We start from the raw sequence: 22,053 nt of genomic DNA, 5'->3' as shown, positions 1-22,053 counted from the left end.
CCCGACCCGAAGCGGTCTCCGGGCAGGTGGACAGCCCGGCGGCCCTCCTCCCGTCCCGCACCCCCGCCCGGGCGCTGGCACCCCTCGACGTGCGCTCCGGACGCCTCCCCCTCCGGACCGTGTGCCGTCCCGCGGGTGCCCGGGCCGGACGCCTGCGGCCCCTGGACTTGGGGCTGTCTCCTGGCGCGGACGGCAGCAGGCCTCAGGAGGAACCTGTGCGTGTTGTGCGAGACGGTCGCACGCGAGCGCGTGGACTGCTGATGCGCAAGCAGTTGGACGCGGGGGCCCGTGCAGGGCGGGCCTGGGGGCGGGCATCTAGGAAGTCTCCTTCTGGTGCCGGGGTGGGGTCGTAGCTCGGAGGAAGCGGAGCGAAGGCAGGAGCATCAACGGCTACTTTGTCCACCTGACTCGGGTTTGAGAAGCTGTTGTTGTCGGAGAGCATTTCCGAAGGATAGGGGGAGAGTAACCTGGGGCAGAACGAAGTCGAAGCGAAGTAAAACCCACTGTCACTGTTAAAATCATGTGCTGAGGCCCTCTCGTCACCTGCCTCCTTAGCGCAGTAGGCAGCGCGTCAGTCTCATAATCTGAAGGTCCTGAGTTCGAACCTCAGAGGGGGCAGTTCCGTTTTGCGCGGACTCGGTCAGGAAATAACGCCCGTCCTTGACGTTATGCTGCCACGGAGGCTGAGTCTCAACTTTCTTCCTCCTGATGGGTAGATACGTACATACGGAGATTCTTCTTTAGTTCTACACGTGCAATGACTTCGTCTCTTTCCAATGAACAAGCTCTTTTGCCCAAGTTCCTCTCATTTTGATTCCTTCTTGGGAGGCTATCCCTCGATTGATGCAACTTAATTTACTGAAAAAACCAATGGACAGATAAGTGAAAACCTGATATTGAATTTTCTCAGCAAGTCTTGTAGCTTCCTCTTCTTACATGCATGCTATCTGCTTGCCGGGCCTCCCTGTATAATCTGGTTCTAACTAGTTTCCATCCCACTGCACTGGTCAGTGATCTTCGAAAACACATGTGCAAGGATTCCCACCAGAAGCTGGAAGAGGTGAGGAAGGATTCTTCCCTGGAACCTTCGGAGGGAGCACAGCCCTGTCAATACCCCGATTTTGGACTTCTAGCTTGTGGCAATTTGTTAAGGCAGCGTTAGGAAATTAATACTCAGCCACCAAACTCCCACTACATCGCTGCACCTGTTTTATTGTCTTCATAGCACTTATTACTATATGAGTTGCCTTGTCCTTTTATTTAACACCTTATTGTCTATTACCTGTCCACCTGCTTAGACTGTATATTATGTGAAAGTCATCACTGGTCTGTTTTATCAGCTCCTGTATTCCCAGTGCCTAACTCAGCATCTGACAATGAACACTTGTCAACTAAATCAATGAATTCATTAGCATATTAAATCCTTTTCTTCCCTATTCCTTATCACTCTTACTCAAGGCAATAAACATCTCAAATCTGGATTTTTGCAATAGTCCCCACAGGAGACACACCTACTGAAATTCACCCTGCAGGCCATACCTCTCTGATTCAGTCAGTGCTGGACAAAGAGAGGGCAATACTTGGACTGCTCCTGCAAAATGTCTGGACCTGAGAATTTGTATTTCAGGAGAGCTCTGTCAACAGTTCATTCTGATGCAGACTCAAGAAGGCATATAACACAGCTCATCTTAGTGTCTTCTGGACCCTCGGCCTCTGGTTCCAGAAGCCTGCATCTGCCACCGTTTAAGAGATGCACTAAAAGATTCGGGAGAGGCCAAAGAACTGGATGGGCTAGTCAGGAAGTTGTTTAGAGAATGCTTGATCCTGGTCGGAGCCATCACTAGTCAGAATCTGTCCCTCTCCTTTGTAGAAACAGAAACTATTTTTTAATTTATCCCAGAGTTTTTCAGGCTTGCAGGACTGACACACAGTAACCAAATGTCAGAGACATTCCAAGCCAGAATGTGAATATATTATAGCCATATTCGTGGTTGATTAGCATATTCTCACCTATGTAAAATAAACTCTACAGTGGAAATCAAATCTATGCATCTGTGATAGGAGTACCAGAAGTAATAAAATATCAGTGACTATGCTATCAAGCAACAATGGTCTGGTACATTCACCACCAAAAATGAAGCCAAGCTGATTTAAAGTTGTGTTGGTCCATGTGGTTGGCCCTGGGTGGACTCCGGAAACGCGGAGTTCTGAGCATAGCATGCTACTTTCCTAAAGAAGGTTACGATACCTTTATAAGGTATTGTATAATGCAAGGTTAGATGAGAGTTTTTAGTTCTATTTAATTTTTATCATTGTCACCCTTATTGAACTTGAATGTCCAAAAAAGCCCCCACAGCCGGTCATTTACCAACCAGCTCTTGAGTAGAGTTCTTGTGCTTCACTCAGGGAATTCTAGAAATGGCCAACCACGTCCTTTACAAAGGGGGGGGGGGGGTAGTAACTTCACTCTGGCCTAATTTGTTTTAGTTAAATGAGATCAAAGGCAAAAATTATGACTCTGGGACTATGCACATTTAGTTCTCTTCACAGAGATTTGGGCCATCTTACTCTAAAGCTCCCACCTATTCACTACTATCTTTCTTCACTTACTTACCCATTTTGTGGGCTACACATACTTAACCCTAAAGGTTTTCTGTTGGTGTTGCAACCTAGGTAATTTGTCCCTGTCCCATTTCTGCATAAAACAGACAACTTTCCAAAGGTGTAGTCAGAGTTAGATGCTGAAAACCAAGAAATATGCCCAAACAGGGACTTGAACCCTGGACCCTCAGATTAAAAGTCTGATGCTCTACCGACTGAGCTACCTGGGCACCTTGCTGTGGTGGGTTTCCTCTGTGTCCTAGTGTGAAAAAAAAGTGTATGTCCAGAATGCAAATATATTTCTTTTTATTCTATCATTATTAATATTTTTAATGTCTCTCTTTTTAAATTCTGTTTGTGTTCCTTTTCCTTATTCCCAACTCCATCCCTTGCCCTTTTGAATACGGCTCCAGACAACTTCTGCCCCCAGGTCACTGGGGAAAAGTAACTTACATCCTTGTTTTAACACAATGATTGTCATGTGGTTCATTTCTAATTATGCATTTATTCATGCCACCATTAAAGGCAGATTTGAGGTGGTCTTCACAACTATACTATAGTAAGATAAAATGGGAAAAGTTAATAGATTTAAATCAGGATAAAGGGAGAACAGAGGTAGAAAATTAAGAAAAAAAAATATGCACACTATAAATAGTGCCCCAACCCCCCCCCCCACACACACACACACACACACACCCCTCCAATAGCGTGGATTGTAAAGGGAGGTGATCTCTTCAAGGGGGTGAGGAGACTTCTCCCAGGAAGTGTTGTTTTAAACTGAGATTTGAAGGCTTGGTATAATAAGTTGGAGAAAAATGTGGCTCCAGCATTCCCAGGAAAGCAGAGAGCACAGCACCTTCAGAGTGCTGAAGGCAGGCCCCAGGTGCTGGCAGGCAGAAGGCTAGGGACAGAGTTGATGGCAGGGAGGGGGACAGGAAGGCAGGGGCCTAGCAGAGACCGACAGGTTCTGAGGTTATTGTGGCCAGGTGTGTGGAGTGGAGACCTCACCCTTGAGGCAATGCAAAGTCACTGGGGACTTTAAGCAGAGAGAAACAACATGATCAGAGATGATCTTGGAGAGACTATGCTGGTCTCACATACAGAATGGGCCAGAATGGGGCAAGACATGATAGGAACACAGAGTAGGCCACTGTGAGGTAGAAGGCCACAGAGATTTGGCCTAGGGACCATGTGGTGGGAGGACAATGGTGCAGAGCACATCCCAGGCCCAGGATTCCAAAATGTGGTTCAACTGATTGCATTCAAGCCCCAGGGCAAAGCTTTGGGAAGTGTAATTTGTGGATGCCCAGCCCACACACCACAGCATAGAGTATGCAAGGATGGATTTAAAGCTGAAAGGGAATAGATTCAGAGGGAAGGACACAGCTTTGATTAGTGCCCTGCGTATACTCAGTTCTCAGTAAATACCTTACTGAGTAAATTCCTACTCCATAGGCTGAGATGTTAAGAGCAAGATATTAACTATCCATCATGTTCACTTTTGTTTGAGATGGTCTTTATCTTGACTCTAAATATCACTTCCTGTTTCTCTCTGGTGACTTGGAGTCCAGTAAACAGTGCTAGGCGCAGGAAAAGAGGGACAATGCAGTGAGACTGAGAGGGGATCATTTTTTTTCACATAGGATGTCATTGGTGATCTGGTGGTAAGCAACTCCAGAAGAATGGTAAGAGATGCCCAAGCAGTAATAATAAAAATGTATTGCACACCATCCTGCCCCCTCCCCACCCCCAAACAGCCTTCTGTCGGCCCCTCCTCTCAGCGCCCCTGAGCCAGTAAGGTTCTGACCCTGGTGTTTTTGTAACAAAAACGATTGTCAAGCCTATCTGAAAGGCGCTTTGAAGATCTAGCTGTGTCTGCAACTGGTATAAGAAAGAACCAGAAGACTTGGGAGTATTGAATGCTTAGCGGAAAATCACTATTTTGTAACTGAACATTATATGGTTCTGTTGAACAACAGCGAATTGCCCGTCAGTCTTATCAAGCGATTTCCTAGATTTTAAAAAAGATACATTGTACACTTTTTGGCGTAGAAAAAGAGAAAGAAGGAAGATTTGTCAAGATTGAAAGCGAAAAACGAAGGCTCTGCCCCCTCTGAGGTTCGAACTCAGGACCTTCAGATTATGAGACTGACGCGCTGCCTACTGCGCTAAGGAGGCACCTGTCGTGCCCGCCCGCACAAAACACCTACCACATCTCCCTACGACCTAGTCGTCTCCAGCTCCGCGAACCCGGGTTCCAGAACCGTTCGCACCACGCTACGCACGGCTTGCGGGCGAGCGCTGCGCGGGACAGGGCGGCCGGCCCGGCCCCTCGCGACCCTTCCCGCGGAGACGCGGCCGCGCGCGCGCCCGAGCCGGGCTGAGCCGGAGCCCCGCCGCCGCCCCACCCGCAGGCGCCTGGACCTCCGCGAGCGCGGGACGCAGGGGCGGCGGGCGCGCTCTTGCCTCCGCCCGCGGTCCGCGGGATTCCTCCTTGGCTTCTGCTCCCCCTTAGCAGCTCCCGGGCTCGCCCCGAACGGCCGGACTTGCTCGCTCCTGGAGTCGGGGGGCTCACTTCCCGCCGTCCCAGCCCATCTGCAGCCGCACCTTCGCTGCAGCGCTGGTGACCAGCCGGGCGGGGGGCCTCCGCCCGCGGCGGCCGGTTCAGGGCCAGCCTGGAGCCTCGAGGAAGCCGCGTGGGGGTCGAGCGGGCCGGGGTCCCCGCGCGAACTGGGGGCTGGGAGCGGCGCGGGGACGCGAGCAGGGGCGGGAGACGCGCGACCTTCAGTCGGAGAAGCGCAGGCGGCCGGCAGCGCTCAGGCGGTAGCGTGGCCGAGCGGTCTAAGGCGCTGGATTAAGGCTCCAGTCTCTTCGGGGGCGTGGGTTCGAATCCCACCGCTGCCAGAACGTTTTTTACGGCTCTCTGGCTGCGTACACGTCCCTTTCTCACTCACAGCGTGGGCAGATACCCACAGGCTCCAAGTCCAGGCAGGGGCCCCTCCCCTACACCCTCTGTCTTCCCAGGGGCCACGGAGAGCGCCCATTCACACCGCCCCCAACACATGGTGGGTCTTCAGTCAACAAAAAGCCGATGAGCACCTACTGTGTGTGATAGTGACTCCCTCCATCCTTGTATTTTCACCACCCAGAAGTATCCAACATGTAACAGACCTTCATTTAATACACTCATTTATTTTAGAAAATATTTATTCATCCTCTTCTGTGTGCCAGGGGCTTTCCTAGGCCCTGCAGATACAGCAGCACTTACTCATCATTCAATAAACGATGGACGAAGGAAGAGCGGTCAGTCTCCCTGAATCCGCTGTTCTGGGCATGCCCGCTGCCTTTGGTTTCCGGTTCTGACCCTTCCCGGTGCTGATCGGAACCCCCGCGGCTGCGCGCGCGCTTGGGCTCCCCCGGTCCCTGCTCCAAGCACTTCTCTCCGCCCTCCAGGCTTCTTCTCATGCTCCAGCTCTCAGCTTGGAAGCGCTTTCTCCTGGAAGCGCTTTCTCCTGGAAGCCTGCCTTGATCTCCCCCTCCAGAATTACAATTAGTCACTGAAGACGTGGAGAGGAACAACAGGAAGGTTCCCTGCCCTGGTGCCTCGTAGGGAAGACAAGCATTAGACGCATGATGGCCCCAAGATGACACAACTTCTACCGTTGAGAGTGAGCTTGGACTCTGAATGAGAGCTTAGATACAATGTTACCAGAACAAAGAATGTAGGCGAATAGTACAACAGCACAAGGTATAGAAGGACACACTTCAGATTAGTCCCGGTGGTAACAGTGTCCGAGGAGAGATAAGGGGGAGATTATAAATTTTACCTGAGACACTTCTGCACTTCAGCCTGAGTTGTTAGAATGAGTGGATATTTGCTTTATAAATCAAATAACTGGATTCATGAATTTATAAGTGAATTTTTAAAAATCCCAACCTGATAAAGACAGCAAAGGAGAAATGCTGCGTGCTGGGGAGAGTAGAGTGCCCCAGGCCTCAGCACAAGCACTGTCCCTTCGCACACTTTCCTCATTTGCTGTCTGCCCTTCACTGGGTATTCCTGTCGCTGTGTGTTGCCATGTTCCATTATCGCTCTATCCATCACGTGGCATTTACCATAACTTTTGGAAACTTTTGTGTAATTGCCTGCTTTTCTTCATGCATCATAAGCTTTGTCAGATACAGAACCACATTTCTCTGGCTTCCCCATATCAGGAAAACTGAATAGATAATTTGGGTAAATTTCAATGAATAAATATACGAAAGAATAGCTGTCTAATTTGTGAAGTAAGCAGGGTATACAGAGCTGAGCCCCCAGGAAGACCCTGAGATCTTCAGTTTCATGTAGGGTCATGTGTTCTGAAGCCCCCTTTCTCCAGGACACTCCAGCCAAGGTTGGTTGTAGACTGCTGATTATGCCACAATGACTTGCTCTTTCTGAATTCGGCTCTGCTACCAGGTGACTGCAAGTCATTCTTGCTTAGATTACCAGACAACAGATTGTTTCTGGATTGTGGGACCCAGGCATCTCTCCACCCTCCCCAAGTCGTTCCCTTTGGTGGTCTTCATTTGTTTGCATTTACCCTGCAGTATTTGTGAACCACCCATGGGCAATCCAAGGAAAAGGTGCAGTCTTTTGAATTCTGCCCTCAAAAATAAACCAACCCCTGGCCATCTGCCTCATTTTCCAGGTCTTTACCCACTATCCTTTCCAAGGGGATAAATGTGCTAAGGTTGAAAAAGCAGTCATTCATACCCCTTCCTTCTTGCCTATCCTCAGAGAGGAGTTGAAAGCCTATAGTTAAATAATGGACTTTTGATGTGCTGGTATCCTTTTAAAACCAGTGGACATTTTTCTTATTCTTTAAGGAATAAGGTTGTGGCTCATGGGAATACAAAGGATGCCACCCGTACTGGGGGGAAAAGACTTGGTTCATTACTCAGATAGATCTAAGATAAATTAGACCATCTTTTAAGGCCAGGAGGCTTGTGAACATGGAATGCAGACTTGCGTCTGTGTAAACACAAGAACTTTAGTCACCTGGCCAAAAGTCTTTGAGTTTCACTGCTTCCCCACCACCACCACCACCATGTTTATTGAGATTCTATTTTGTGACCGGCGCCTTGCTTGGATGGAGATCCAGCAAATGGATGAGTTAAAGAAAATGATTCAGGGATTCCTTAGCAATTCAGCCTCGGGAGACTACCAGAGGCACATCGAGAACAGATGGTCAATACTTAATATTCAGATTGAGTGAAGGTTCATTTATACCTAAGTATTTCTTCCAGTCATGCTCTCTATACAATCTCTTTGTTATGTGTTGTTCTTACAGTTACTAGTAAATAATCATGTTATCTTAATGAAGTTAACATTTTGGAAACCTAAATGAGTATGCCTAGCACTAGGATGTCTTCTCTTGGCCATCCACACCTGAGGACCCCTATTTATGGTTCCCTATGAACATTGGAATGTCCACCTGGGAACTGTGACCCGGAAAGGACAAAAACAAAGCAAAACAAAAGATGCAACAGTCATCCCGCTTAGCCTTGTCAGATTTAGCCTACGGGGAGAAAGAAAAGGAAACCCTCCCAAAAGTCTAAGGCTGGGCTCTTCCGCCGAATATTCAGGCACTCATCCTTTTATCTATGCCCTCAGGAAACACGCTCCATGAAGCTTCTATTAGTACCAGACTTGTGGTGTCAAAGAGGAAAGAGACGGGGTCCGGCACTGGAGACATTCTGGGGTGGACGACAGATCTTCAGATTCCGAGCCCGTGAGGACATCTGAGCAGGGAAGCAGCGAGACCCTGCGAGCTTGCTCTAGAGGCGTCTGCAGGTGCTTTGAATAAGTGAAGCTATAGAAAGGAGATGTTACATTTTTCTTTTCTCCCTTTTGAACAGTGAGATGAAAATCCAATTTGCCTTTTGCGTGAGTCAGAAATGAAGGCAAAACCACCAGAAGAACATCCTCCGGACCATGCGCTGCCCTGACATCGAGGGGAAGAAACCCGGGAATTAGGGGCGGTGGAAACGGTCCGTGAGCGCCTCCTTCCCACCACCTGCCACCCATCTGCCACTCCGGTGTTTGGCTTTTCCATCGCCTTAAGGCTGGAAAGAGCAGGGATTTTCCATCCCCCCCACCTCCCCCAAAAAATGCCCTCGTAGATTAAAAAAAAAAAAAAAAATCAAGTAGGAAAAAGAGAGCTTTCGCTTAAAGTGGCCCTTCATTTTCGATTGTATTCTATACAGCGCTCATTTAAAAGAAAAAAAAAAAAAAAAGGAAGAGATCTCAGATGGACCGTGTAGACAACCGCCACCAAGCGGGGTTCCATGGTGTAATGGTTAGCACTCTGGACTCTGAATCCAGCGATCCGAGTTCAAATCTCGGTGGAACCTTCCTGTTTCCCGTCTTTTTGCCTGACTTCCCCGTTTCACTTTGGGCAGGTGGGTTTTTGATGGGCTGGGGCAGGACCCGCGCGCAGGACCTGCCGTGGGGCGCCCAGGTCTCAGGCCCTGGGTCCACGCGCGCTCGGGGAACGGCGTGCGATGCACTAAGAGGGCGCAGGGGACAAGGAGGGCCGGTGGACTGCAACCCAAACGGGGGAAGGCAGGAGCCAGACCTCACCGAGGCCCGTTGTTTAGGTCGCAAAAGGAAAAGCCCAGAGAAGACGGAAGAAACGCAGTTGAGATGAGAGGCGGGGGGAAAACGGTGTGTCAGAAGTGGGATTCGAACCCACGCCTCCATGCGGAGACCAGAACCCTCTTTCCGAGGAAGCGAAGCTTGAGTCTGGCGCCTTAGACCACTCGGCCATCCTGACACGCGGGGCCGCCTTCCCCAAACGAGTAAAATCTTGCCTTGTGATGGATGAACGCCCACTCTGAGCCGTTAGGATTTTCTACCGCTTACGGTGCATCCGAGAAGTGGGGGTGAACTGAACCACTTTCCTGGCGGATCCGGAGCTGCGCGTGAACTCGCGAGGCTTGGCTCCGGGCGCAGGCTGCGATTCGGGATGCCTCTCCCGCCTCCGCCTTCCCCGCCCCGCCGGGACCCCGGGGCGCGGGAACGACCCCAGCTGACCTTGGAGAGCCCCTGTGTGTACCCGCAGCGCGGCTCGGGAAGAACGCGCGGAGCTCAGCCGGGACGTGGGCGAGCGGGTGTAGACTGGGAGACCACCGGCGCGCGGGTCTAGACCGCAGGGGGCGGGGCGAGCGGGCCGGGGGCTGCGGGTAGCTGCGGAGTCCCGCCGGGTCCGGACCCCCCTCCCCGCAGGTCCCGGAGCCCGAGGACAGGTCCGCCGGCTCCGCGTGCTTCCCGCGGGAGCCCGGGTGCGCGGGCGACAAAGGACAGACGCCGACCTTGAAGGCCCCGCAACCACACGGTCTCCCCGCGTCCGCAGACTCTCCAGCCGCGAGTTCGCTCCACCCCCACCGCCCTACAGCCGGTCTGCAGGTCTTCACTTCAACCGGGAACCACGAACAACTCATCGGATGCTTGTGAAAATATTTCTAGGATAAAGACCAAAACTAACAGGAGCTGGGAAAAGAACTAAGGCGAAACAAACGCATGCGGGAAACTGAATTTTTAAAAATTATAATTAAGTCCTCAGTGAGGTAAGAGAAGACACAACATTCGTGAGACAAGGGGGAAGGCTGAAAATTAATATTATGATGGCAGAAATGTCTTTTTAAGAATTTCAAAATAAGGCTGCAGAAATCTCCTTGAAAGTGTGGGGTGGAGATTGAAAGCCGGAGAGAGTCCAACGGAACATAAAAGGGTATTTGGTAGAAGGTGTGCCATCTAGCCACAGGGGTTCCCGGGAAGAGTAAAGGAGAAAATGAAGGGAAGGAGATACAAACATAACCCAAGGTTATTTTCCAGAACCGAAGACCTTAAATCTCCAGATAAAAATAGGCCCACCAAGTGCCCTGCGTGGTGTGGGAGAAAAGCCCATCATGACATATCAGAACCTCAGGGATAAAGTGAAGATCCTACAAGTTTCCAGAGAGAAAAGAAAACGTGGCATCCAAAGGACTAGGGTCAGGATGGTAACTCCTCCACAGCAGACTGACGCTGAAGACAGAGCAGATCTCGGAGATCACGTCTGTGAAAGAAAACCGTGCACCGTAGACTTCAGCACCCAGCCCCGCAGCCAGCGAGGTGCGAGCGGGCCTTTCGGCCTTGCAAGATCCCCCCCCCCCCCCCCCCAAAAAAGAAAATGCCTCCCATGTCCTCTTTCCCAGGACGCTTCTGAGGAATTGTTCCACCAAACATGGAATTCCAGTAAGAAGGAACAGATGTGAAATCGGGGATAGGGGACGCACCGCAGGACAGAGGTGCGGCCCAGCTCCACGGTGCGTGCGCACGCGAGAGCAGCAGGTGCAAGGCCCTGCGGCCGGGAGTAGGGGGCCCCAGCCTGAGCTCCAAGGGAGCTGACCTTACCCGGCGCTTGGCCATAACACGGTCAGAAAGCTGCTGGAATAGGAATAGGAATAAACACTTAGAAAAGTAAGCACAGACAGAGGACGCAATTAGGTCTGGGAGGAACAAAGTTTGTAAAGGAGGGAAAAGTAATGATGGTAGATCATGTAGCCAGGCTCTGAAAAATATTGTGAAGTCATAATGAAGAGAACTCAACACTGATTTAACTAAAAATGAAATATATATTTGAGAATTTATTTAATAAGTATTTGTTGTATTAATGAAGAAATGAGTAAATAAATATATCCACAAAAAAGCAATTCATGAAGAACATATGCCTAAATATAAAGGATTCTTATGGATATATTCTTATAATAAATATACCTGCATTAATATATTCTTTTTATGTCCCTCAATCTGTCCTTTCTCTGCTCGGCTAAGGACAAATTAAATCTTCCCTAAAATGCCATTATTAAGACCAATATTGGGCGCCTGGGTGGCTCAGTTGGTTAAGCGACTGCCTTCGGCTCAGGTCATGATCCTGGAGTCCCGGGATCAAGTCCCACATCGGGCTCCCTGCTCAGCAGGGAGTCTGCTTCTCCCTCTGACCCTCCTCCCTCTCATGCTCTCTGTCTCTCATTCTCTCTCTCGCAAATAAATAAAATCTTAAAAAAAAAAAAAAAAAAGACCAATATTGATCTTAATGGTCAATTATAACGTCACAGAAATCTCTAAAAACTGCTAAAACCACCCCAATGTATATGAATTGATGTAAACGTCATAATTAGTTAAAAGAAACAAGTAAATTTGGTGAACTGGTTTTCCATCAGCACATCTACTTTCTGCTTTTAAGGACACAGTGCTAAAATGAAGTGAATAGACATATATGCATTTGCACATTTATGATCCAGCTTTTCAGTAAATGGTGCTGGACCAACTGGGAAAAAATAGATGTAGACCCCTGTCTCACGCCTGTTAAATAACAAAAATTCAACTGACTAAATTTTAAAGATCTAATTGGCTTTATTAATCAACTCATGAATTGGGCAGCATCCCATCCAGCGAGTAGAGGGGAGCTCCAAGGGGCTAGAGAAAGGGGAAAGTTTTTAAAGGCAGGACAAGAAAGTCATCAACAGAAAAGAAGGATTATTTCAGGTTCAGTCACCTTCATTTGGGGACAAAAGGGTTTTAATAGGTGGATGACTTTTGGGGGATGAAGAGGGCCCATGTGACAGATAACCTTATTGGCACTGACCAGGAAATTCCATGCTGACTGGTTGAAGTTTACATTCCTGGGGGCTGAAATTGCAGTCAGGATAGGGATTAAGTCTTGGTTAATGACTTGGGGCCTTAACCTAAGTGGTGCCATTTTGGGATTGTGGTTTTCTTTTTAACATATCAAACACAAAAATTAATTCAAAATGGATCATACTCCTAAATATGAAAGGGAAAGTAAAGCTTCTAGAAGAAGGAGAATATCTTAACGAACTTGGGGTAGGCAAAGGTTTGAAAAACAGTGGTAGTAACCAAAAAGAAAAAAGTCGGTAAAGCAGAATTCATCAAAACTAAAGACTGCTCATCAAAAAAGATCTTTAAAAAAGTTAAAAGGGAAGCCATAAACTGGGAAAAAATATTTGCAATATATGTATCTGGCAAGGGACTCTTTCCAAATATATAAAGCCTTACTAAGAATCAACAAGAAAAAGACAAATACCTTATTTTTTTAGTGGGTGGAAGACTTGATCACACACTTCACTAAGGAGGCCATTCAAATGCTCAGTAACCATATGAAAAGATGCTCAATATCATTAATTATCAGGAAAATATAAATTAAAACCACAATGAGTTACCATTACAAATCTACCTGAATGGCCAAAATTTTAAAAAAACAAAACAAAACAAATACACCAAATGTTGGTGAGCACATATATCAATTAAAATTCTCATATATTACTGCTGGAAATGTAAATTAGTACAATCACTTTGGAAAATTGTTTGGCAATGTCTAGAAAGTTGAACATATACCTATCCTTGATCCATTAATTCTACTCCTAGAAATGAGTGCATTTGTCCATCTACAGACATATATAAGAATGTTTGGGGCAGTTTTATTCACAATAGAATAAAATTCTTAAGACAACTCAATACCCATCAATGGCAAAGTAATAAAATAAATCATGATATAGTCACATAGTGAATCACTATAGCAGCAGAAGTAAAAATTGAATTACTGCTATAGATTAGAATAAATCTTACAAATGTAAAGAGTAAAAAAAAAAAAAAAGCCAGACACCAAAAAGTGTTTATTGTATGATTCTGTTTATTTGTTTATTTTTAGGCTTTTTAAAATTTTTGGTATATAATTCATATGACATTATACATATTAGTTTCAGGTATACAACGTAATGATTCAATATTTGTATACATTGCAAAATGATCACCACTGTAAGTCCAGTTAATAGCCCTCACCACACAATTACAAAATATTTTTCTTCTGATGAGACTTTCCTTTTTTTAAATTCTAGTTAGTTAACATACAGCGCAATATTGGTTTCAGGAGTAGAATTCAGTGATTCATCACTTACATATGATACCCAGTGCTCATCACATCACGCGATCTCCTTAATGCCCATCACCCAATTATCCCATCTCTCCACTCCCCTCCCCTCCAGCAACCCTCAGTTTGTTCTCTGTCATTAAGAGTCTCTTATGGTTTGCTTCCCTCTCTGTTTTTATCTTGTTTTATTTTTCCTTCCCTTCCCCTATGTTCATGTTTTGTTTCTTAAATTCTATATATGAGTGAAATCATATGGTATTTGTCTTTCTCTAAGTGACTTATTTCACTTAGTTTAATACCCTCTAGCTCCATCCATATTGTTGCAAACGGCAAGACTTCACTCTTTTGATGGCTACATTATATTCCATTGTACCTATACAACACATCTTCTTTATCCATTCATCTGTTGATGGACATCTTGGCTCTTTCCACAGTTTGGCCATTGTGGGCCCTGCTGCTATAAACATCGAATCTGTATTTTTGTATCCTTTGGGTAAATACCCAGCAGTACAATTGTTGGGTAGTAGGGTAGTTCTATTTTTAACATCTTGAGGAACCTCCATACTGTTTTCCAGAGTGGTTGCACCAGGTTGCATTCCCACCAACAGTGTAGGAGGGTTTCCCTTTCTCCGCATCCTCGCCAACATCTGCCGTTTCCTTTTCCTGTGCTGTTAATTTTAGCCATCTGACAGGTGCGAGGTGGCATCTCATTGTGGTTCTGTGCATGATTCTATTTATATGAATTTCAAGAACAGATAAAATTAATATTTCTGGAAATTTGGAATAGTGGTTTTCTGTGGGTAACTCTTGGGGATGGGTATTGATGGAGGGGAAGCATGAGGGAGCCCCTGGGATGCTGAAAATGTTCTTCATTATGATCTGAATGTTGGCTACACACATGTAACAATTCATTACACTATACATTGAAAACTTGCATATGTTATGTGCATTTTACCTCTGTAAGTTTGAAATTACCATATAAGACAATTTCTTATCCAGTGTCAATTAGATGCTACACAGTATAAGCTCTGAAGATATTAAAAGAAGGGAGAAATTGTTGTATCTTGGAAAGATGCATAAAGTTTTCTGAAAGCCTGGTTGTGGAGGGAGTGGGTTGCCTGCCAGGAAAGCGGGGGCGGCCGTTTATTCGAGTTCAGCACAGAAACAGGAGAGAAATGGTCCCAGAGCTCAAAGAGGTGACGTAATCTTCTTCAGGCCCAGTGTATTCTGGGTCCTTGGATGATTTCTTCCTTGCTATCCAGGATGCCACTCCTACCCACCAGGGTCACAATTAGTAACCACATGCTGATTGCCTGTTTATAACTGTTTCAACCAGGTAACAAAGTACACCCACACCAGGGCTCCCTGGGCTGATCCCATCCCTCTGCTCCACGTGGCATCGACTGTCAATCAGAATGTAGCCGTCAGGCAGGTGGGCTGCTCTTCATTCGCCTAAAGCCTTCGTCAGGGAATGGCTGGAAAGATGGGCCCAGCTGAGCCCTTCTCCCCCGCTGTAGGGTCCCGTGGTAGAGTAGTCACACTGCTATGGACTGAATTGTGTCTCCTGGAAATTCATGTGCTGAAGCCCTAACCCCCAGTCTGACCGTATTTGGAGACAAGGCTTTTATGGAGATAGTTAAGGTTAAGTGAGGTCATAAGGATGGGGCAAGGACGCACGGGGAGAGACGGAGGCAGCAGCTGTCCTGCCCCCACCCAGCCCGCAGTGGCTTGTGAGCTCCCTGAGGGCAGACATCTCACCTAGGCTGATTACCAGGAGCTCTCTGCTCCTATTCAGAGTGACTCTCGCAAAATGCTGACAACTGCTCTCCAAATGAGTGATGGATAGTTGGATGCTCATTATACGTGTCTCTCAACTTTTCTGTGTGTTTGAAAAATTTTATAATATACATTTTGATTACAATTGTTGGCTTAATTGTATGTCTTCTCTACTTGAATATAAAAACCATAAGGGCAAGGAACATGGCTACCTTGTTTATTGTTGTATCCCAGGAGCTGTAATATGGTACGTGCTCAAGAAATGTGTAATTAAAGATGAAAAGAAATAAATAAAACAAACAAGAAAACAAAACAAACAAAAAAACCAAAAAACCTCTAACTTTTCGGAGGCTTACACAGAGCTCCCCCATTGCAAAAGTCCCTTTTCTTCCTTATAATTATCCTTTTGAATAAAGTCCCTCCGAAGTCCAGATTTGTTTTCATTTGACAAATGTTTCTGGATAAACATTACTTATAAAAGTTAAAATACTTAAGGTTAACTTCTTTTATGCCACACACCAAAAAAGTCTATACTAAAGAATTTCTGTACAACGGCAATAAAATGTAAACTAGATAAACCTATGAGTTCCCATCATCTGTCAGGAAATCACAGCAAAATGTAGGGCCTTCCATTATATGTACCTTTGCTTCTTTTAATTATTTCTATATTTTGTCTTTTTTTTTTTCCTTTTTATAAACAATAAAGCCTTTTGGGCTGCCTGGGTGGCTCAGTCATTAAGCATCTGCCTTTAGCTCAGGTCATGATCCCGGGGTCCTGGGATCGGGGTCCTGGGATCAAGCCCCGCATCGGGCTCTCTGCTCGGCGGGAAGCCTGCTTCTCCCTCTCCCACTCCCTCTGCTTGTGTTCCCTCTCTCGCTGTGTCTCTCTCTGTCAAATAAATAAAATATTTAATAAACTAACAAACAAACAAAAAACAAACAACAACAACAACAAACAATAAAGCTTTTCTTTTTTAATAAAAAAAAAAAAGTGTCTGTATTCAACGAAATCCCCTAAACCGTTGCTTTTTAAAAGGACAGGTCAGGGGTGCCTGGGTGGCTCAGTCGGTTAAGGGTCTGAGTTAGGCTCAGGTCATGATCTTGGGGACCTGGGACCAGCCTGCTGCTGGCTCGGTGCTCAGCAGGGAGCCTACTAGGCCCTCTCCCTCTGCCCCTCCCCCCTCGGCTCCTTCCCCACCCCCATGCTCTTTCTCTTTCAAATAAATAAATAAAATCTTTAAAAAAAAAAAAAAGGACCGGTCAGCTTAGCTTTTCCTCCATTGCCTCCAAAGATCTTTCCTCAGGAAACAGAATACAATTAAAAGTTGGGAAGCAAATGACCAATTCAAAAAGAACTAATATTTAAGTGACTGGACATGATCACATTTTTCAGTGATGGTATCACCTGAGTTTGCCTTGGGCTCTCATATCCTGTATCTGGTCTTAGATGGCTCTATAATCTAGGACTCTTCACACTGGCCTCTCAAGGTAATGCCCATACCGGGAGTGTTGTCAGGAGAAATAAACCCATGTAAGTATGCGGTTGGGAAAAAAAAAGTGTCGGGCAGAGACCTGGGTCAGATCAAGAGAGGCCGTTTAATGGAGAGAGAGAGAGACCATTAGTGTAGTGGTTAGGGCTCAGGGCTCAGACTCAGACTCCAGTCTACCTGGATTCCCGTCCTGGCTCCGTCATCCACTGACTCTATGACCTTTACTTACCAATTTCCCCAGCCAGAAAATGGGGATCATAATCATGGCCCCTACGTCGCAGGATCTGGAAGGACTCTGTGCCCTAATAACAGAGCCCAGTATACAATAGCTTCTAAGTACCTATTCTGATACCTATTAAATAAACAACGCATCTCTCCTTCCCCATCAACCTGAATGAGAAGAGGAAGGATTCACACAAATCAATGATTCCTACAAGGTTCCTAATGTTTTCCCTCCTCTGGATGCACAGCAGTCCATTCTGGGAGTTTGCCATCGGGTCGGAAAACGACAAAGCATATCTGTTCAAAGAGAACCTGTGTCTCTTCCCAAAGTGCAAGTAGATCCCTCTCCTTTATCAGATGTCGGCGCTCCTTCTCTTTTTCTGCTTCTAGCTCGTCATTACTGTGTGCTTCTTTATTCCTCTGTTTTAAGAAGTCTCTTTCTTCCTCGCCGGTTTCAGTTTCATCCTCTGTAGAGATAGATGAGGAGAAGGGCACCGGGGCTCGGAGTCCTATCCGGACTGTCTGCCCGGTCCCGTTTCCATCATTCCATCAGCTCCTTCCTGGCCAACACCCTCTTGTACCATCATCGCAGGAGCCTCCAATGGGTAGTGCGGGTGCCGTGGCTGATCAGCTCACAAACTTCAGTGGTCCTGCTTCCTGCAAGGGTTCAGGGCTCAGAGTCTGTCCCTCACCATTGCTTCTTTACCCGAAGGTACCTAGCCAAATGGATCAGTACAGCCTGTCCACATTTTCTTCCACATATTCACTCCTAAGCTTAGAGCAAGTCAGATTGTCCCACAGTTTACAATATCCTCCTGATGGTTTAATTATTACCACTTTCATAGGCAGCCGCAAAGGATTTGAGGGTCTTGAAAAGGGTGCTAATCATCCAATAAGACATGAGAATTTTAAATTTGGGGGGAAAAAAGTCTGAGGAGGGAGAATGCTTCAAGTTCTTGGCTTGTAACCCTTTGGTGTCTTGCCTAGCTCTCTAAAATCCCTCCCTTTTTGTAATTCTTAAATTATCTGTACAAAATAGCATACGCTTATAGTAAAAATAAAACATGTATTGCAGAAAAATACAACCTAGAAAGTAGACGTCACTCATAATCTATCCCCTCCTCCCAGTTCTTCTGACACATCACACCCATTTTTTTTAAAAGATTTTATTTATTTATTTTAGGGAGAGAGAGAGAGCGGGGAGGGACTAAGGGAGAAGAAGAGAGAATCCCAAGCCGACTCCCCACTGAGCGCAGATCTTAATGCAGGATCCATCTCAAGACCCTGAGATCATGGCCTGAGCCGAAACCAAGAGTTGGACACTTAACCAACTGAACCACCCAGGAACCCACAATGCATCACACTTACTAATTTGGGTTATAGTCCTCTATGTATTTTTTTAGTGTGTACATTTGTACATTATTCTCTTACCAAAAAAAAAATTCATTCTACACAATCTACTGCAACTTGCTCCTAACAAAACAACATAATGTGGAAGTCTTTTCAAATCAGTACATACATTCCTTTTAATGACAGAATCACATTGTAGTGTGTACCATAATTTTTAAACTAATATATTTTTGATGATTTCTTTCTTTGTTGCTTTTTTTTAAAATACTTTGGTTCTCCTTGTTTTTCTCACTAGACCAAAAAAACCTAGATTTAAATAGTAAGTGCAAGATGAATGATGTCTTATAATGGAAATTTTCAGATGCTGAGGAATGGAGAGACTGCTATGTCAAAATGAAATACTTCATGTTTTTTTTTACTGTTAGAAGAAATTTCAGAGTGGGGCGCCGGGGTGACTCAGTTGGTTAGGTCATAATCTCGGGGTCCTGGGATGGAGCCCCATGTCGGGCTCTCTGCTCAGTGGGGAGTCTGCTTCTCCCTCTCATTCTCCCTCTGTGCTCTCTCTCTCAAATAAATAAATAAAAACTTTAAAAAAAAAGAAATTTCAGAGCTTATTTGTAAATGGACCAATATTTTTCAAAATCAAAAAGTAAGTTTCTGAAACAAAACTAATTCCTTTATTGAGGCAAAACCATTTTTACAGTTACAAATTTAAAATAGAATACCCGTTTCTCTGTGCAGAAAGGAGTGCTTTATATCCTTGAGAATTCATTTGTGTCCTTATTTTCTTTTAATTTGCCTTGGATAACGAAGGCATGCACACGGTACAAAATTCAAAAGATACAAAAGGTCCACCAACTTTTCACCCCAATGCAGAAATGCAGAAATGCCTCCAGATTACTGGGAGTCTGATCACTTTTCTCCAGGATTTTTAAATTGTGGACCTAGCAAGCCCCTCCCTCCACCTCGCTTTTTGGACCCCCCTCCCCCAGCTATCTGTCCTTCCAGATCAGCAAGACGGCAAAGGAAATGAGAAGCTGAAGAGGGGCTATAGGGTTCCCTACTTTGTCGCCTTTGCGCACTGCCCTGAAATGCTCATCCATCTGGGGTAAGATGAATAATGGAAGAACAGGCTTCTTACCCACGCTAAACTGGAGACATTTCTAATATTTTTATGGCGGTTTTCTCATCTTCGGTTCATGGTTTTTGTGCAGTAAGGAATTTGGCCTCGCCTTAAGAGAGGTCTGGCTTTCATCTTCTCCGGGAAGTAACCCCTAAACACGTGGGACTCCTCCCGCAACAGTGGTGTGTTATCCCGTGGGCCCCTCCCAGCACAGATGACTGTGTTGTGCGCACACTCATCAGGTTGGCTTCATGCGGACGTTTGTCTTTGGGCTGAGGGAAGATGCTGGAAAATGGAGGAGACAAGGACAAGATGAGGAACGGGGCAGGTCTGGCCCTGGTCATGTTACACCCACTATTTTGAGTGACTTCAGAGAGATGGGGGAAGAGAAGAGTCAAAAGGAGGGGTTTCATGGAAACTCTGAAATTAGGTCACAGATATTGCTAACTCAGGGCTTGTGACAGAAACTGCTAATACCCATTTTCACCTTCCTCCTTCTTTGCTTACAAACCCAGGTTTTTATCCTGGTTAGCAATATGTGCTCAGAAAGATGGCCCTTGCCGACGTCCTTTTGCAGTGGCCAAAGGCATTTAAGGGAAAGTTGCTGTGCGTAAGAACCTTCTGAATAGGATCTTCAAGACAGTGTGATTTGTCTCGGTTTATCTGGGATGATGTGATGTGATGTTGGGGTCTGGGAACAACGGTCAAGTGGTTTTATTAAAGCGTGGGTGATGTGGTTTTGGAGTATAGAGGAGGTTTGGTGGGGTGGAGTCTGGAGCCGACAACCGAGAAGGAATTCTTGAGACATCTTTGGTGCATAATGGTGGTTTATTTTATTTTATTTTAATAAAGACCCGATTTTTTTTTTTAAGATTTTATTTATTTATTTGACAGAGACAGAGATAATAAGAACAGGAACACAAGCAGGGGGAGTGGGAGAAGGAGAAGCAGGCTTCCCGCCAAGCAGGGAGCCCGATGTAGGACTCGATCCCAAGACCCTGGGATCATGACCTGAGCCGAAGGCAGTCACTCAACCGACTGAGCCACCCAGGCACCCAAAATGGTGGTTTAGTAAAGCCCAGGGTCAGGACCTGTGGGCTGAAACAGCGGCTGCCCCGGGGTTGTGCGCGTGACTGATTATATACTGTGCGGCTGGGGGAGGTGAGGCAAAGGGAGGTTTCAAAAGGACTTTCTTATGCAAAAGAGGACCTACCAGATACTGGAGGCCTTGTATCGTCAAGTCAAGGTTGTTTTTCCCTCTAGCAAGGCATTAACATGATGACAGTTGGGAGCTTCCTGGAAGAATGTCACACTTGTCCCACCCAGGAGTGGGGGGCGGGGGGGTGGAGGTTGCAGGGTGTCGGCTTGTGCTGTGTCTTCAGCCCCTTCTGCTCCCTCATCACGGGGACAGGACCCATGAGCAGGACGAGCTGCACTGGGGTCGTGAGGAGTGACTGATGATATACTTTTAAGTTGGGAGGGGGTTAGGGACAGCACAAGTTTCTAAGGAATTTGGAAGCAAGGCTTTCTGGACCTTGAGGGGCTAGCTGCTGTTAAGATAAGGTCATTTACTACTGTCTAGTAAAACATCAGTCATGAGACCCTTCAGATGTATATCGTGGGCCATGGGCCTGGAGGATGATTGCTAACATACACCTTGGGGGGTAGAGACAAACAAGTTTCTAAGGGATTTTTTTTTTTTTTTTTTTTTTTTTATTTTTTTATTTGACAGAGAGAGAGGGAACACAAGCAGGGGGAGTGGGAAAGGGAGAAGCAGGCTTCCTGCCGAGCCAGGAGCCCGATGCGGGGCTCGATCCCGGGACTCCAGGATCATGACCTGAGCCGAAGGCAGTTGCTTAACCAACTGAGCCACCCAAGCGCCCCTTCTAAGGGATTTTTATATGTTAAAGTTGACTTACAGGATCCTGGGGCCTGGGCTAAATTTGCCTTTTGCCCTCAGCAAAGTATTCACACCCAGGCAGCTGAGCTCCCAGAGGAAGGTCTGTGTATCCCAAGGACTTGTCAGTGGGCTGTAAGCTGTAAGGAAGGTTAATTTTTCTACATTTCTTTTGCCTTTGTTCTCCCCATCATGGGATGCTTCCTATTTGCATGCAGATTTTTACGTGAATGTAAGTTTTCATTTCTCTGGGATAAATGCCCAATGACATACGCACTTGAGACTCAAAACTGAAGTAGCCATTTGGCTACCTCATGAGAGAAACCTCCCCTGACTGCCCGGTATAAAAATAACACCCCAATCACTTTCCATGCTCCACATCTGGATTCATTTTTCATGGCATCTTTCACACTGTGCACTTATTTTAGTTTGCTTATTGTCCATCTTTCCTTCTAGAAAGCAACTCCATGTGCCCAGAACTTTGTTTGGTTCTCTGAAGTATCCTGGAGTCTAGAAGAGAGGTGGGCACATACTGGAGACTCAGCACTTGTTGAATGAATGAATGAATGAATGAATGGAAGGATCTCAGACATCTGTCTATATTAGTATGTATAGATT

At 46.2% G+C, this 22,053-nt stretch overlaps 6 non-coding genes across 6 annotated transcripts; 3 read left to right on the top strand and 3 right to left on the bottom strand.

The window, feature by feature from the left end:
• The first annotated feature begins 545 nt into the window (after positions 1-545).
• Positions 546-618, top strand: TRNAM-CAU. Its single transcript has one exon. It is a non-coding gene; the product is annotated as a tRNA-Met (tRNA).
• A 2,140-nt stretch (positions 619-2,758) lies between these two features.
• Positions 2,759-2,831, bottom strand: TRNAK-UUU. Its single transcript has one exon. It is a non-coding gene; the product is annotated as a tRNA-Lys (tRNA).
• A 1,875-nt stretch (positions 2,832-4,706) lies between these two features.
• On the bottom strand, positions 4,707-4,779 carry TRNAM-CAU. Its single transcript has one exon. It is a non-coding gene; the product is annotated as a tRNA-Met (tRNA).
• Positions 4,780-5,423: 644 nt separating this feature from the next.
• TRNAL-AAG lies at positions 5,424-5,505 on the top strand. Its single transcript has one exon. It is a non-coding gene; the product is annotated as a tRNA-Leu (tRNA).
• Positions 5,506-8,925: 3,420 nt separating this feature from the next.
• Positions 8,926-8,997, top strand: TRNAQ-CUG. The gene has a single exon. It is a non-coding gene; the product is annotated as a tRNA-Gln (tRNA).
• A 316-nt stretch (positions 8,998-9,313) lies between these two features.
• TRNAL-CAA lies at positions 9,314-9,419 on the bottom strand. The gene is made up of 2 exons: positions 9,382-9,419; positions 9,314-9,359 (listed from the first exon to the last, which is right to left on the bottom strand). It is a non-coding gene; the product is annotated as a tRNA-Leu (tRNA).
• Between the last annotated feature and the right edge of the window lie 12,634 nt (positions 9,420-22,053).

This window comes from Phoca vitulina, unplaced genomic scaffold, assembly GCF_004348235.1.
Source record: "Phoca vitulina isolate PV1807 unplaced genomic scaffold, GSC_HSeal_1.0 scaffold123, whole genome shotgun sequence".
NCBI lineage: Eukaryota > Metazoa > Chordata > Mammalia > Carnivora > Phocidae > Phoca > Phoca vitulina.
Note: the sequence above shows the minus strand (reverse complement) of the source record. Positions and strands in the feature narration are given on the sequence as shown.